Below are 17,040 nucleotides of genomic sequence, written 5' to 3' on the forward strand. Positions count from 1 at the left end.
TGTGGTGTGTGGTGTGTGGTGTGTGGTATGTGGTGTGTGGTGTGTGGTGTGTGGTGTGTGGTGTGTGTGTGTGTGTGTGTGTGTGTGTGTGTGTGTGGTGTGGTGTGGTGTGTGTCTATGCTGTGTGTTCCTGTGTGTGGTGTGGCATGTGTGTGGTGTGTGTTGTGTACGTGTGTGTGTGTGTGTGTGTACATAACATATTAATGTAAGTTACTGGGTCTCTTTAGTACTACATATACATATATATACATAAGCATATATTTATATTTACATAGATAGATAGATAGATAGATAGATAGATAGATAGATAGCATTTTAAAAACCACATTCAGAGAAGAACCAACAGGCAGAAAGTAGAAGGTTGTTTAGGGTTTAGAGAGGTGGGGGGTGGATTAGCCCAACAGAGATGTCTCTTCTAAGTCTTAATCTTTTTAGACCTCCACAAACAGCCTAGCAGGGTGTCTCCCTTCCATAAGCCCAAAGTTCTTCCCAACAAGGTGACCTGAGGACATCTCCCAAGAAATGAATGCTAAAGGGAACAGATCCCAGTGCTGAGATGTTCTTCATGGACAGCCATCCTGGCTGTGTTATAACTGTCCAATCCCTGCCTGTGTCTTAGTTACGGTTTCCATCTCTGTGATGAAACACCACAACCAAAAGCAACGTGGGGAGGGGAGGGCTTATTTCAGTTGCACTTCTAAATCAGAGTTCGCCATCAAACACAGTGAAGGCAGGAACCTGGGGGCAGGAGCTGATGGAGCACCCATGGAGGGGTGCTGCTTACTGGCTTGCTCCGCATGGCTTGCTCAGCCTGCTTTCTTATAGAACCAGGACCACCAGGCCACAGTGGACTGAGCCCGCTCACATCAATCATCAATTAAGAAAACGTTCCCTAGTCTTGCCTACAACCTGATCTTGTGGAGGCATTGTCTCAACTGAGGTTCCCTCCTCTCTGACGACTCGAGACTATGTCGAGTTTACATAAAATTAGCCAGGACTCTGTGTGTGTGTGTGTGTGTGTGTGTGTGTGTGTGTGTGTGTGTGTGTGTGTGTAAGTGCACCAAGTGGAAGGATCCTAAGGAATTCAGAAGAGGGGATAGGATACCCAGGAGCTGGAGTTATGAATGGTTTGTGAACCACTATATGGGTGTTGGGAATCCAAGTCCTTCGGAAGACCAACCAGTGCCATTAATCATGAAGCTGGCTCTCCAGCCTGTCTCCTTTTAAGATTTAACTGCTGTTTTCATTAGAGATAGGATTTCGTATAGCCCAGGGTGGACTCAAATTCCTGATTTAGCTGAAAATGGTCTCGAACTCCTGATCCTCCAGCCTCCATCCCTTGAGTGAGATTCCAAGTAGTCACCACCATTTCTGGTTTATGCCCTGCTAGGAACGGATCCCAGGGTTTTTTGGATGTTAGCAGGCACTCTATTACCTGGGTTATACCCTTAGCCCAGCACTGTCTTCTAATAAAAACCCTAGACCCAAATCCTTGCATCCGTCGATAGCATCTTTCAAAAGCAAAATTGCTTGCTTAATTATCCAGACAACACTCTTTGCCTATGCAGAGAAAAAAATTACACAAAACTGAGTTAATATACTTAATATTACATTTTCGAGGCATGTACCATAGAATATCTGTGTTAGTGTAATTAATTTAATTGAGTCATGCCTACCAAGAAATTATTTAATTATATTGCCAGTTGAATAGGTGATCTAATTATTATAAGCCAACATTCTTTTTTTTTCCAAAAAGAAAATTGTATTTATTGCCAGTTGATGGGGAGAAATTGAGAGCGCGCGCGATGGAGACCATTACTGAGAAGGCTTGAACAACCACAATTTACTGCGGAGAGATAAAAACCAAACACCTCAGCCGTATTATCGCCATAATTGTCTGCAGTTTACTCATCGTGTAAAACAAACGAATCATGAAATGTGAGAGTACGTTTCAAAACACACATAGAAGGTGTTACATTGATTACACGGAGGCGGCTTGACTTAATTGTAAATTGTTTCCCTTTCAGTGGGGAAGCGGGAAGGTATTAATTAGGAGTGATTTCGACAAGATTGGGTGTCCAAGGATTTCGGCTGAAGCAAAAACTCCACAGAGAAGACTGCGGGATTGGGAGAGTTGAGAGAACTGGTGTGATTTTGTGTGTGTGTGTGTGTGTGTGTGTGTATGCACACGCGCATCTGTGCTCTTGACATTTGGAGGTGTGCTAATGCCGACACACACTTTTACAGATCCGAGATTTAATAAATATGCAAATGGCTCAAGTTAGAATGAGAAACACCCCCACCCTCTCCCCCTCCCCCTCCCCCACACAAACTCCAGGTGGCAAAGACGTAAGCTGGGGCAGCATTGTATGGCCCCCGGGGGAGCTGCATAAAGAAGATTGGAGCTGCAGCCACAGCACCAGCTGTCTTTTAAAAACTTTAAAAGACTGGCCTCAAATCAAAACCCTACTGTACTCCTTCCCTGCCTTCCCAGGCACTCCATTCTGAGCCTTTCCAACCAACAAGCCCTTATTCTCAGCAGCCAAAATAATTTATTGTTTTCTAGTGTTCTCCTTGGCTGAGCTCCCCCTTTCCTGGATGGACACTCCATAATTCAGCTAGCATCTCACCGGTACCCTGCTGCTTCCCCTCCCTTCCCCCACCCCTTCCCTCCCTTCCTTCTGAAGTCAAAGGGGAGTCACTGGATGACTAAATGCTACCCTTGAGAGCAGCTCCGGTCAAACAGAATGGGGAATGAACTCTACCGCATTTGCTTCTTGGCGGTCAGTATTGCAAATCTGCGTTCTGCACCCACAGATAGGACTATTAATTGTGTTCTCCCCCTGGCGCATCTTTCTAGCTTCTGTATTCCTGGGATAATTAGTGCCTTTCCCTTTATAGTGTAAAAACCCCAAACCATCTTGGCAGAATAGGGCAGCGAAGTCTAAGGCATGGGCAAATGACTCAGGCTGTCAAGTTCAGACGGTCATCTTTCATGGTCTGTTTTCCCAGGAAGACCACAGAGAATATGCAGAACGGATCAACCTCCCAGACCAGAAACTCGCTCCTGCCACTGCACAGGAGACGACAGGACCATCCGGAAGTGGCTGGAGCTGGATTTCAAATGGAACTCTCCTGAGTTTCAGCGTAGCCTACTCAAGGACTTCACACCAGACTGTTATCTTTAGAGCTGAGACCAGATTGCGATCGGTTTGTTAATGTCACCAAGACTCAAGAGAATTGTGAGCAGCCAGCGGTACCGTGTGTGGCTGGATAGGGACAGTGGTCCAACTTGCTGCTCCTGCACAGCAGACGGAGTAAAACCTGTCACCACTGAACACAGGAAAGGAAACATCACACAGCAGGAAACTGAATTCTACATCCTTCCTTGGGTCCCGCTGAGAGACCCTAGCAGAAGGTGTCTGCTGCTTCCACCTTTTGTGACATAAATCCTTCTAGTGACTGTAGTAGCATCGATGTTTCCTTGTGGCTTGGCTGGACCACTGGCACCTTCCAACAGAACAGCTGTGGTGACACACACGAGATGTTTGATTTGATTTTTTCTTTCCCTTTCTCCCTTCCTTCCTTCCTTCTTTTCTTTCTTCTCTTGTTGGAGGAAGGGTGTGTGTGTGTGTGTGTGTGTGTGTGTGTGTGTGTGTGTGTGTGTGCACGTGCTCACCTGTACACAAGTGCATAGAAGCCAGATGGTAACATCAATATCAGGTGTCTTCCTCCATTGCTCTCTACCTTACTCTTTTGAGATAGAGTCGCTCACTAAACTTGGAGTTTCAGTCCATCCAGAGAGCCCCAGGATCTGCCTATGTCTATCTCTCCATCTCTGGCAATTTAGACATACACTACCACATCTGACTTTTCTGTGGGTGCTGGGGATTTGAACTCAGCTCCTCAGGCCTATACAGTAGGCACATAGAACCATGAGTTCTACATTCCCAGTCCTTACCTGCCTCCCTCCCTCACTACCTCCCGACCTTCTTCCCTCTCTTCCTCCCTCCCTCCCTCCTCCCACCCTCTTTTCATTTGGAGTTCATAGTAGTCTAGGCTGGTACCCCAGGGGTCCTTCTGTCTGCACCTTCCAAGTGCTGCTGATACTAGCAAATGCCCATATCCAGATTGTTGCATCTGTTTCTCTAGTCCAGATTGGAGCTAATAATGTTTTCTCAGAGAGCTGGGAGGGAGCAAAGGTGGAGGGATCACAATGCTGCGTCTCTCAGCCCCTCTCCTTCCTGGGAGTCTGATCACTGCCATCTAAGAGGGAAAGCAGTAGTTAGAGACAGGCCTTCTTGATTGGTGTTTCCGAGGTAACTTGCCCAGGGACTGCCCGGTGGAGTAGCTGCTTGTGAATGGTCCACGCTCCCACAAGTAACTCCAGTGAACTTGCTTGTGCACCATGTGGGCTCAGAGAGAATCCTTTGTTTGCTCAGTCCTTGTCCCCTCTATCCAAGGTAAATTGGCATTTCTTTGTGTCTCCCCAGGAGGAGTCACAGAACAATAACCATATGTTGTTCCTGTTGCTATGGCAATGTATCTGGCATGAGCAACGTAAGAAGGGAACTTGTTTATTTGGACTCATGGTTTGAAGGGATAGATGGCCATCATGGGAGAGAATGGGCAGGTGGTAGCAGGACCACAATGCTGGGACCCCTCACTTCAAGTGTGGGAGAAACAGGGACATATCCTGCCCTACAACAACCTGCTCCCTCCAGAGAAGCTCTGCCTTCTAAAGGCTCCACAACCTCTCCAACAGTACCACTGTAGACCAAGACCTCAAATACATAAACTTGTAGGGTGACATCAAACATCCAGTATGGTGGTCACACATGCTTTTATTCCCAGCGTTTGGAGGCTTAGATAGACAGATCTCTGTGAACTTGTAGCCAGCATGGTCAACATAACAAGTTCGAGGCCGGTCAAGAATACATAGCGAGACTTTATCTCAAAACACCAAAATACCACCAAACAACAATACTCTAACTATATGACAACAACTTAACTTTGGGAGGAGTGGGAGGGCTTAAACAGCAGCCATCGATTTTCTCACATTTTGAAGGCTGAGAATCCAGGGTCAAGGAGCCAGCAGGTCTGGTTTCTTCTAAAGCTGTGTCTGGAGCTTGCAATGGCCATTCTCCTGCATGGTCTTTGAATGACTACTTTTCTCCTGTTTCTCTGTGCATCTACACTTTTGAAAAGAAAACATGAGGGACTAGATGACTGACAAAGTACACAGAGAATGTGTGTGTGCACATACATGTGTGCATGTGCACAAGCTCATGTGTGGGTACACATGTGGAAGCCAGAGGTTGATGTCAACTGTCTTCCTTGTTCATTCTCCACCCTTTATATTGAGGCCAGGACTCTCACTTGTATCTGGATTGACATCTGAGTGGTCTAATTAGCCAGCTTGCCTCCCCACCAGGGATCCCCTGTCTCTGCCTCCTGGGTGATGAGATTATGGGTAGACCATCAAAGGCTCTTCTGTGGGTGCTGGGAACCCGAATTCTGGTCCTCACATATGCATGGCAAGTGTTTTATCTGCTGAGCCTGCAGCAGATTTTGATATTATTTTAAATTACATATATGTGTGTTCATCTGTGTGTGGGTCAGTGCACATGAGTGGAGATGCCTTTAGAGGCCAAAAAATATGGACTCCTGTGGAGCTGGAATGGCAGACTGTGGGAACTGAACCTAGGTCCTTTGCAGAAGCAAAATGAGCTCTTAACCACGAAGCTCTCTCTCCAGCCTGCACAGAGGATTTTTAATGCAAGGAGACTTCTCTGTATGGTGCCATCACAGAGACCACCGTGCATGTCAGACACTTGTCCACACCATAGAACGGCGTGCACCGTAAGGGTGAGCCCTAGCCTGTGCACCGGACTGTGCAGGATGGCGCTGACAGTGGTGTGTGTGTGTGGCAGTCGAAACACGTGTCAGTCACTCTGGTGGGGAATCTTGACCCGAGGAAGCTGTACTTGGAGGCAGGGAGAAGATACAAACCTTCTGTGCCCTTTGCCCAATTTTTCTGTGAACTTAAAACCTCTCTTTAAAGAGCGGTCTTGCAGCCGGGAGTGTAGCTCAGTAGGTAGTGTGCTTATCTGGCATGCACAAGGCCCTGGGTTTGAGCCCCAGAAGTGCATAAAACTCGGCATTGTTGGCACACCTGTAACTGCAATGCTGGGAAGGTCAAGGTAGGAGGACATACAAGTTGTGAAGTCATTCTTGTCTACATAGCAAGTTCCAGGCCACGCGCAGGCACGCACACGCACGCACACACATTGTTTTTGTTTTTTGTTTTGTGTGTTTGAAACTCTGACTCGATTTATAGCCCAGGCTGGCTTGAATCTTCATTTTAAGTTCAGTCTGGTCTCAAACTCATAGCCATCCTCCTGCCTGTTTTCCCCAGTGCTTGGATTACAGATGTGCACCACTGTGTCCAGCTCTGCATGTTCTTTATAAAACTGAGGTCAACCAAGGGCATTATAAACTACTGTCAACGTCACAGAATTGGAGGGCTATGCTTGCCTGTTTAATGGGGGGCTGTGAAGACTCTGTCACAAAATGAGGGATGGGAATGAAAATCTCTGAAAAAGGCAAACCTCGGACATGTGTCTAAAAATAAGAGCAGCTCTCCCTCTTCTGTTTTAATTATTTTAACACCTCTGGTGAGCTGTCTACAAGCTGAGTTGGGAATCTTTCTCTGAGCCTCCCCGGAAGCCCTTGACACTTGGTTTGTTGCTTTTTTTTTTAAAGTAAGCATGAGGCAGGGGAGGAGTTGGGGAAGGCAGGACTGGGGGGAGGGGAAAAGGGGTGGCCATGTCATCCAATTCATCTACGGATGTCAGTGGGACACCCGCTCCCTAAACAGTTGTGATCACAGAGAGCAGCCCCAACTTTAGGTTTCCCACCTGACTTCTTTGAAGGCAGTGGAGACTAGGAAAGAAATACTGCTAAAGGTTTCACTCTGGATGGAATCAATGTGGAAGACTGCTCTTCTGCAAGAAGTGGTAGCTCACACTGGTAAACTTAGCAGGAGCTGAGGCAAGAGGTTTGCAGGGAGACTGAGCCTTGCCTGGGCCATGTATTGAGTTCCGGGCCAGAATGGGATCTTGTGTCTAACAAATGAGCTATCTATATCATCTTTCTTGAGATGATTCTCACAGACACCTTGTTGAGGAAACAAAGGCGGGCATGAAGGAGAAAACACAATAGAATTCTGTGTAATATTTTCATGCTACACACTCAAAATACTGAACAAAGTCAAGGGTAATGACTGTCACAACACCGGTTTCCTTTGCTGGAGCATCACCGAGAGGAATCTTCTGGAATCTATACCATGTTCTGGGTGCATTTGGTTTGTAAAGATTCATCAACCTGGATGGCATGCATCTCAGCTGGCCTAGCATGCTCGAAGCCCCGAGTTGGGCCACCTGTACCACTTGATATCACATGTGGTAACAGAAGCCCATAATCCCAGTAATATAGGCAGAGGCAGGAAAACCAAGAGTTCAAGGTCATCCTCTACCATATTGCAAGTTTGAGGACGACCTGTAATACATTAGACCCCGTCTCAAAAAGAAATCGAGTGAGAACATCCATTGTAGAAATTTACCACATACGAGTTACAACTGAAGTTACCTCGTTTATGAGGCAGAGTGGTACCAACTAGGTACCTGAGGCTGTCTGTGAGGTTCCTGCATTGGCCTTCTGCAGGCTAGGATTACAGGTGTGTACTGCCATAGGTGTGTGCATGTATCTATACATGTGTGGGATTGTGTACATGGGTGTTCACATGCCTGCAGAAGGCAACGGTCGACATCTTTCTCAATTGTTTTCTATTTATTTAACTGTGTTTTATTTTGCTATATGTATGTGTGTTTGTTTGTGTTGAACGTGTGTGTGTGTGTTGAATGTGTGTGTGTGTGTGTGTGTGTGCATGTGCACTCGCGCGCACCTGCTATGTCCCTCTGCCTTATTATCTGAGATAGGTTCTGTCCTACAACCTGGAATGAGTCTGGTTAGCAAGTCCTGGCACTCAACTCCTCCCTGCCCTGTGCAGGGCTGGGCTTTCCAGCTCCCATACAACTGCACCCAACTGAGAATGTGAACTAAGGTCCTTGTGCCTGAACAGCAAACACTCTTACCGCACAGAGCCATCTCTACACAACCGAATGGACACCATACTTCCTGAGAAAGGGCCTCTTACCGAACCCAGAGATCACTGATGATGACTGACTGGCCAGCACGTTCTGGCACTCAACCTGTCATTGTACCCCTCTCCCAGTGTGTCACTACACCTGGCTATTTAATGTGCATGCTGGGAAATCTGAGTTCAGGTCTTCATGCTTGCATGCCAGGCACTTTTCTATGTCCCTTGGCCCACATGTGGGCACTTTATATGATCTCAATCTCCCCCAACCTGAAAATGTGCAACCAACGGAAATGCAGAAAGAACAGGACTCATCCTTACCAGCAGGACTGAGATCTCCAGGGGTGGGCGCCATCCAGGGATCTGCTGCTGACCTCACTGCCTTGTCTCCCTCTCCTAGGGTGGGCGCCATCTAGGCTTACCATCCTTTCTTCTCATCCCTCTTCAGACCTTTCCTGTGCATTTTCTATAGCCATGAAAAATGCCCTGTGACGCTTTGTTGGCTTTTAAACTGTATATAAAAAGTATCTTATAGTTTGAATCAGTGTTGCTTTTCAGGGGAGAGATTTCCTTTGGAGGGTTTCCCCGCATGGACTTTGAAGCCCTGTTTTATTCATCCTAACCACTCTGTTGAAAGGATAGATGTGGCATGGTTTAGAGCAATGCTTCTTAAACTCTGTCCACTTGAGACCCCATGTCACCAGACATTTTCAACCCAGATATGTAGATAGGTGTGGTAGTTAGTGTTAACTGTCAAGTTGACAGGTTCTTGACTTCCTTAGCAGATGAGCCTCTGGGCATGCTGGTGGGAGATTATCCTGACTGTGCTGGTTCAGACCTGTCTATTGTGGGCAGAGTCATTTCCTGGCTGGGATTCTGACTGTGGAGGTGGGGGAGGGGAGCTGAGCTCTCTGCTTCCTGACTTCGACTGGGATGTGACCAGCTGCTCTCAAGCTCCTGCCATTTTGACTTCTACACCACAGAGAACTGTGCTCTTGAATGGCGAGCAAGAATAAACCCCTTTTCCTTCGGTTGCTTTGGTCAGAGCATTTTATCACAGCCACGGGAAAGAAAACTAAGATGATATTTATATGAAATAAATATGCAAATCAAACCAAACATTTGCTGGCAGTGATAAAAGGGATACGTGTGAGCGGGTGTGCTCATCCCATTTTTATGTGGGTCCTGGGGACCTGAACTCCATTCCCCACACTTGTGCAGCCAGCACTGTATCCACTGAGCCATCCACAGAACCCCAGATATACTAATTTGACATTGTAGGATGGCGGTTGGGAAATACTATCTTCGTATTTCAAAACAAAGCCACAATAATTCTACAAAAGCGGGATGCTTTGTATGTACAATCGGAGCACTGCAGCTTGCATCGTGCAATGGTCTTGGTCCTGAGCCAGGTAGCACCACAGTGCAGAGTGACATCCCACGGTGCAGCTTGTCTGAATGCTACCCAAACACTGACGTGACTGCTAAACTTCCAGTTAGCTACAGTTTAAGAAGGTGTTTGTAAATGACTATCCACATGAACCTATAGGATGCCAACTTTAATTGTCAACTTGACAGAATCTAGAATCAACTGGAAAAAGAGACTCACTGAGAGGTTGTCTATCTAGATCAGGGTGGCTGGTGGGCATATCTGGGGGCGATTGACTCAAATGCATTAATTGGTGTTAGAAACCCCAGCCTGAAAGTGGGCGGCACCATTCCCTAAGTTTATGCTCTGGACTGCTCAAGATTCGTGAAAGCTAGCTGAAGGCTAAGCAAGCCTGCATTCATTTTCTCTTCCCTCTTGACTGTGGGTGTGATAGAAACGGCTACTTCAAGCTCCTGTCTTGACTTCCCTGTTGTGATGGACAGACAGCAACCTGGAATTGTGAGCTAAAATAACTTCTCCTTTTGGCTAAGATATTTTATCAAAGCAACAGAAACGAAACCAGAATACTTTGTCTCTCCATTTATTTACTCCCCCTCCTTTTCTGTCTTCCCTTCGCATTGAAAGTTAATATTGCTAGGGGCTTACCTGTTTAAGTAAAAATAGGCAGCTTTAAAAAAAAATCCTTCTTGGGGCTAGAGAGGTGGCTCAGCTGTTAAGAGTGCTGGCTGCTTTCCCAAAGAACCTAAGTTTGCTTCCCAGCATCTGTATCTCCAGTTTTAGGGAACTGAACATTTTCTTCTGGTCTCTTTAAAAACTAGGCATTTATGTAGTACATAGGCATAAATGCAGGTAAAACATGTATACACATAAAATTAATTTAAAAGATAAAAATACATTTACAATTTTCTTTTTAAACATACCTTTTCTACTTCACTGTTTTCCTTAATTTTAGGCTTCTGCTCAAAACCCAGAGTTAGAATCATCACCACCACCAACACCATCACCATCATCATCATCATCACCATCACCACCACCACCACCACCACCACCACCACCACCACCACCATCACCACCACCACCATCATCGTCGTCGGTATTAAATACAATTTTTAAAAGATTCTGGTCAGGAATGTTGTCTCACACCTGTGGTCCCAGCACATGAGAGTCTGAGGCAGGAGCACTACAAGTTTGAAATCAGCCTGAATTATACAGTAAGGTCAACTAAAAGAAATGTCCTTAAATAAAGTAGTTCATTACACTGTGTATTTTATGAAATTTTGTGCTATTCCTTATTTCTTATTTTTCATGTATTTCTTCTGTATTTGATTTATTCTTATTTGCTAGTAATACATCTTCATTGTTTATCAGAAAATGGCTTTTTGTCTTTGTAGATGAATGATAGTTTATATATATAAATATTTTATACACACATACACACACATACATATTTCCAGATAAGTCTCCTCTCTGTCTCTGTCTCTGTCTCTGTCTCTGACTCTCTCTCTCTCTCTCTCTCTCTCTCTCTCTCTCTCTCTCTCTCTCTCTCTTGTATTATGGCTTGTATTACCTATATTGAACCCAAACTCCTCAACTAAAGGGATCCTCCTGTCTCATCCTCTCAGGTGGTTAAAACTTCAGAGATCTAGCTACAGAAAAGGAATTTTAATGAATTTTGCTTCAGTACGATATTCCATGATCGCAGATATGGTGCAGTTGCTCGCAAGGGCTTGTTTCTATTGATCAGTGAATTTTGTGTGATTTGCACACTATGTTACCTCCTTTAAAACAATGCAGTAACATTCAATGTATACATGTAAAATGAATGGACATATAGATCCCTCACTGGAGGAAGCAACACCTTCCTGAACGGGACCACACCTTGCCCTGTGCCTAGTGCAGAAACCAAAGGCTTCTTGTCGAAATAAATATGTTCATCCACGTTCCAAAACCTGGGAGGGAGGTTTGAAGAGGCAGCTGCATCAGTGAAGGGTTCGCCATGCAGATATGGGGGCTTGAGTTTTATAAACAGAACCTGCTATGTAAGCTGGATTTGGAGAAGTAGAAAGAACGGTTCAGTGGACTGGATCCCCACAAGTTCTTGCTCGGCTAGTATGAGGACCAGAGTTTGGATCCCAAGACACCACAGAAAATTGGGAAGATGTTGTGGTCAGCTGGAATCTTATCAGAAGCAGGGGGCGGTAGAAGCAAGCTGGCTCACAACATTAGCAGGACTCCCAGAGCTCTGCATTCAGCGAGAAATCCTGCCTCAACTAACAACGTGGAAAGGGATCATGAAAGACACCTGAAGTCAGCTTTGAGCCACCACACACACAGACACACATGCACAAACACACACACACAGACACACATGCACAAACACACACACACACAGAGACACAGACACAAACACACACACACAGAGACACAGACACACATGCACAAACACACACACACAGACACACATGCACAAACACACACACACAGACACACATGCACAAACACACACGCATGCACAAACACACACACAAACACACACACACACAGAAAGAGAGAGAAACACAACACACACACAGACACACATGCACAAACACACACACAGACACACATGCACAAACACACACACAGACACACATGCACAAACACACACACAGACACACACACACAAACACACACAGACACACATGCACAAACACACACACACAGACACACATGCACAAACACACACACAGACACACATGCACAAACACACACACAGAGACACAGACACACATGCACAAACACACACACAGACACACATGCACAAACACACACACATGCACAAACACACACACAAACACACACACACAGACACACACACATGCACAAACACACACACACAGAAAGAGAGAGAGAGAGAAACACAACACACACACAGACACACATGCACAAACACACACACATGCACAAACACACAAACACACACACAGACACACACACAGACACACACACAGACACACACACAGACACACACACAGACACACACACAGACACACACACAGACACACATGCACAAACACACACACAAACACACACACACAGACACACACAGACACACACACAGACACACATGCACAAACACACACACAGACACACACACAGACACACATGCACAAACACACACACACAAACACACACACAGAAAGAGAGAGAGAAACACAACACACACACAGACACACATGCACAAACACACACACACAAACACACACACAGACACATATGCACAAACACACACACACACAGACACACATGCACAAACACACACACAGACACACATGCACAAACACAAACACACACAAACACACACAGACACAGAAAGAGAGAGAGAAACACAACACACACAGAGACACACATGCACAAACACACACACACAGACACACATGCACAAACACACACACACAGACACAGAAAGAGAGAGAGAGAAACACAACACACACACAGACACACATGCACAAACACACACACACAGACACACATGCACAAACACACACACACACACACAAACACACACACACAGAAAGAGAGAGAGAGAGAAACACAACACACACAGAGGCACATACACAAATACACAGATACACACACAACAGACACACACATAGAGATTCATAGACATACGAGCACAGACACACCAGCGTGAGCATACATATACACACATGCCCACACACATGTATGCATACAACATATACATGCAGAACAAAGCTGAGTGTGGTGGTACATATTTGTAATCCCAGTGCCAGGCAGATGGACCTGGATAGATGCCTGGGACTTGCTGGTTAGCCAGCCGAGCTGATCCAGTGAGCTCCAGGTTCACCGAGAGTCCCTGTTTCCGTAAAGGAGACATGTGGAGAGCATGTCTGGGGTGGTTTGAATAAGACACATATATTTGAATGCTTAGTTATCAGAGAGCGGCATTAGTTGGAAAAAAAATGGAAGGACTGGGAGGTGTGGCCTTGTTAGAGAAAGTGCACCACTGAGGGTGGGCTTTGAGGCTTCAAAGACCGACCACCAGGCTGAGCATGACTCACACGTTCTCGCTCTGCCCATGGATCAGGACCTACACCTCTCAGCTCCTTCTCTGGCACCGTGGCTGTCTGCATGCCACCATGCCTCACCATGATGATAACCAGCAAGCCTCTGAACCTGCAAGCCAGCCTCTAATCAATGCTTTCTCTCATAAGAGTCACTTTGATCATGGTGTCTCTTCACAGCTATAGAGCCCTGACTAAGACACTATTTAAAGTTGACCTTTGGCCTCTACACACACACAGGGTCCCGCTGTGAAGTCTGGGCTGGCCTTGAATCTGAAGCAGTCTTCCTGCCTCAGTTTCCCATAGGTGCCAGATCACATTTGTGGCCACCACAGATGGATTTAGAACCCCTGTGTTTGAAAAGGCCATTCTGTCATCCTCTCAGTTCACTGTTTCTTCATTTTGTTTTTTTGTTTTTTTCCTCCTGGGGTTTGATGCAAGGGGACTGGGAGCAAAGCCCTCTCCAGAATATGCCAGATTGCTACCCGCGTACACAAAAATTCAGAGTCTCATTTACAGAAAAAATACATTTCCAATCTCCCTCCCTTCCCTCCTCTCTCCCCCTCTTTCTCTCTCCCTCACTGTATGTGTGTGTGTGTGAAGATGCCAATGTGTGTGCATGCGTGTGTCTGTGTGTGTATGAGTGTGAGTGTGTCTGTGTGTGCATGTGCGTGTGTGTGTGTGTGAGAGAGAGAGAGAAGGTGCCAGTGCACATGTGAGTGTGGGTGTGTGTATGCGTGTGTCTGTGTCTGTGTGTGTAGGAGTGTGTGTCTGTGTATGTGTGTTCATGCATGTGTGTGTATGTGTGTGTGTGAAGGTGCCAGTGCATGTGTGAGTGTGAAGGTGCCAGTGCGTGTGTGTGTGTGTGTGTGTGTGTTTGTGTGTGTGTATGAGAGAGAGAGAAGGTGCCAGTGCACATGTGAGTGTGGGTGTGTGTATGCGTGTGTCTGTGTCTGTGTGTGTAGGAGTGTGTGTCTGTGTATATGTGTTTATGCATGCATGTGTGTGTATATGTGTGTGTGAAGGTACCAGTGCATGTGTGAGTGTGAAGGTGCCAGTGTGTGTGTGTGTGTGTGTGTGTGTGTGTGTGTGTGTGTAAACCAGCGGTCAATGCCAGGTGTCCACCTCAGCTGCTCTCTGTCCTATTTTTGTGACACACTGTCTCACAGAAGCCGGAGCTCCTTGACTCTGCTAGACTAACTGAAAGCTCCAGGGACCCTCCTGGCTCTGCCTCCCCAGCTCTGGAATGACGGCAACATGCTGCGATGCTCGTTTTGTCTTGGGTCTTGGCACTGGAACTCTGGCACTGACATTACTCACTGAGCTTCTCCCTGAGTCTCTGTTTCTAAATAGACCATGTGGCTTCATTATTGGTGGCTCCTTTAAGGAAGCAGAGTATCACAACGGGAAAGATGAAGTCCAGATGTGGGCCGTGCAGAGAGGCAGGGTATCACAACGGGAAAGATGAAGTCCAGATGTGGGCTGTGCGGAGAGGCATAGCTCATGATAAAATATACATAAGACACGCAGCAGCAGCTGGTGTGGTCCCGAAGACAACCCTGCCACAACCTGGCACGGAACAGCAGAGCAGGCTGAGGCTCTGTGGGAAGAAAAGCTTTAGTATTTTGTGAGAAGTTTCACCTACAAAGAAGGCAGAAGCCTCTGGAACCCAGCATTCAGGAGGTATTTGAAAGGTTAGCCCCTGAGAGCACAGATGGGCTTCTTACTCGCCATTTATGAAGTAGAAGGACTATTAAGGCTTAGAAAAGGTAACTGGTCTAAACCATTTGGTGGATATGGTAGGCACTTGAATGTCACAGCGTAAAAAGTACACGGCTCTCCAGACACAAGGATCCCAAGAGACAAGCTAGCAGGAAAATGGGGCCTTTGACTGAAGAAGAGACCTGGGTAATGTTTGAGAAGATTACGAAATACATTGGAGAGAATCTATAATTCCTGGCTGACAGACCGGACAGCACAACGACCGAGTGTACTATGTGAGTGAGATGACCCTGAAGCTGGCCACCAACGTCTCGGGAGATAAGCTAATGTCACTGGGGACAGGTTTCGGAAAGTTTACTAAGATCCACAAGTTCTGATTCCATGTTACGGCTTGGATTACCTTGTGCCCTATGCCAAGTATAAAGTGTGGATAAAGCCCGGGGCAGAGCAATCCTTCCTGTATGGAAACCATGTGTTGAATTCCGGTCTGGGTCGAATCACTGAGAACATGTCTCAGTACCAGGGAGTAATGGTTTATTCCACACAGATGTTCCTTTGGGTTTTGGGGTGGCAGCAAAGACTACCCAAGACTGCAGAAAAGTAGACTCCATAGCAACTGTGGTGTTCCATCAAGCAGACATTGGGGAGTGCGTATGCCATGATGAGACATTGACTTAGGATTGTCATGCCAAGAACATTTTGCTCTGTGAGTGGGCTTAGCTTTGTTTCCTGTGTGCCGGCCATCATGTTAAATCTGGTTAACACTGAGATATGCAGCTTGGATTCTTATCATCAGAAATGGCTCAAAAAATAGGGTTTCTGGACCTCTAGAGTCAAGTACAGGTGGATCATAAGGATGAGGTTAGCCAAGGCTACCTGGCAAGTTTAAGGCTAGCCTGGGCTACCTAGTGAGACTTGTCTCAAAATCGTCTTTGTTTGAATCAGAAGACTTGTTCTGAGTGACGGTTTCTAAGTTACTTCACTGAGGACAGGGGTAACCTTACTGTTATCTGTGATGACACTTTTCCAGGCTCATAATAGCACAGTGGACTCTCTATGGTTTGTTAATATTAAAGATAGAAACAGCCGTATAAGGATAGTAGGCCTCGCCTGTAGTTTTACATATGGTGTTTAATAAATTTTAATGGTTTTATTTTTTTTTAAAGTACACCCATAAGGACCCCAGACCTAAGCCATCATTTACTGCAGATGCTGTGTTTTCCACTCTGAATGTAACAGTGTCCACTGTAGGTCTGGTCTAATAGTAGACACTAACCATATGCCCTCTTGGGCAGCTCTGGGGGGTTGTATATGTGTGTGTATTTTTTGAAACTCCATGTATTCATTGTGTGTATATGTGTGATGAGGAAGGGCAGGTACACATGTGCCCAGCCCCTGTGTGATGACCAGAGGACAGCTTGCAGGAGGCAGTTCTCTTTTTCTATCCCAAGAGTCCGGGGAATTGAACGTCTGATGTCATGCTTGATGGTAACCACTTTTACCTGATGAGCCATCTCCAAGGATCCTTAAAGAAAAAGGGTATAACATTTCTGTTGTTGTTGGAGGGGTTTTATTATTATTATTTTTGGTTTTGTTTTTGATTTTTGAGACAGGGTCTAGCATAGCCCAGGCGAGACCTTACTGAGGCCAAGGACAAGCTTGATGAGTCTTGAACCTTCAGCTTCCCTGTCTGAAGTGGCTGA

At 46.0% G+C, this 17,040-nt stretch overlaps 1 pseudogene; it reads left to right on the plus strand.

The window, feature by feature from the left end:
* The first annotated feature begins 15,493 nt into the window (after nt 1-15,493).
* On the plus strand, nt 15,494-16,015 carry Nip7-ps9 (nucleolar pre-rRNA processing protein NIP7, pseudogene 9; annotated as a pseudogene).
* Nucleotides 16,016-17,040: the final 1,025 nt, after the last annotated feature.

This window comes from Rattus norvegicus, chromosome 12 (genome assembly GCF_036323735.1).
Source record: "Rattus norvegicus strain BN/NHsdMcwi chromosome 12, GRCr8, whole genome shotgun sequence".
In the NCBI taxonomy this organism is placed as follows: domain Eukaryota; kingdom Metazoa; phylum Chordata; class Mammalia; order Rodentia; family Muridae; genus Rattus; species Rattus norvegicus.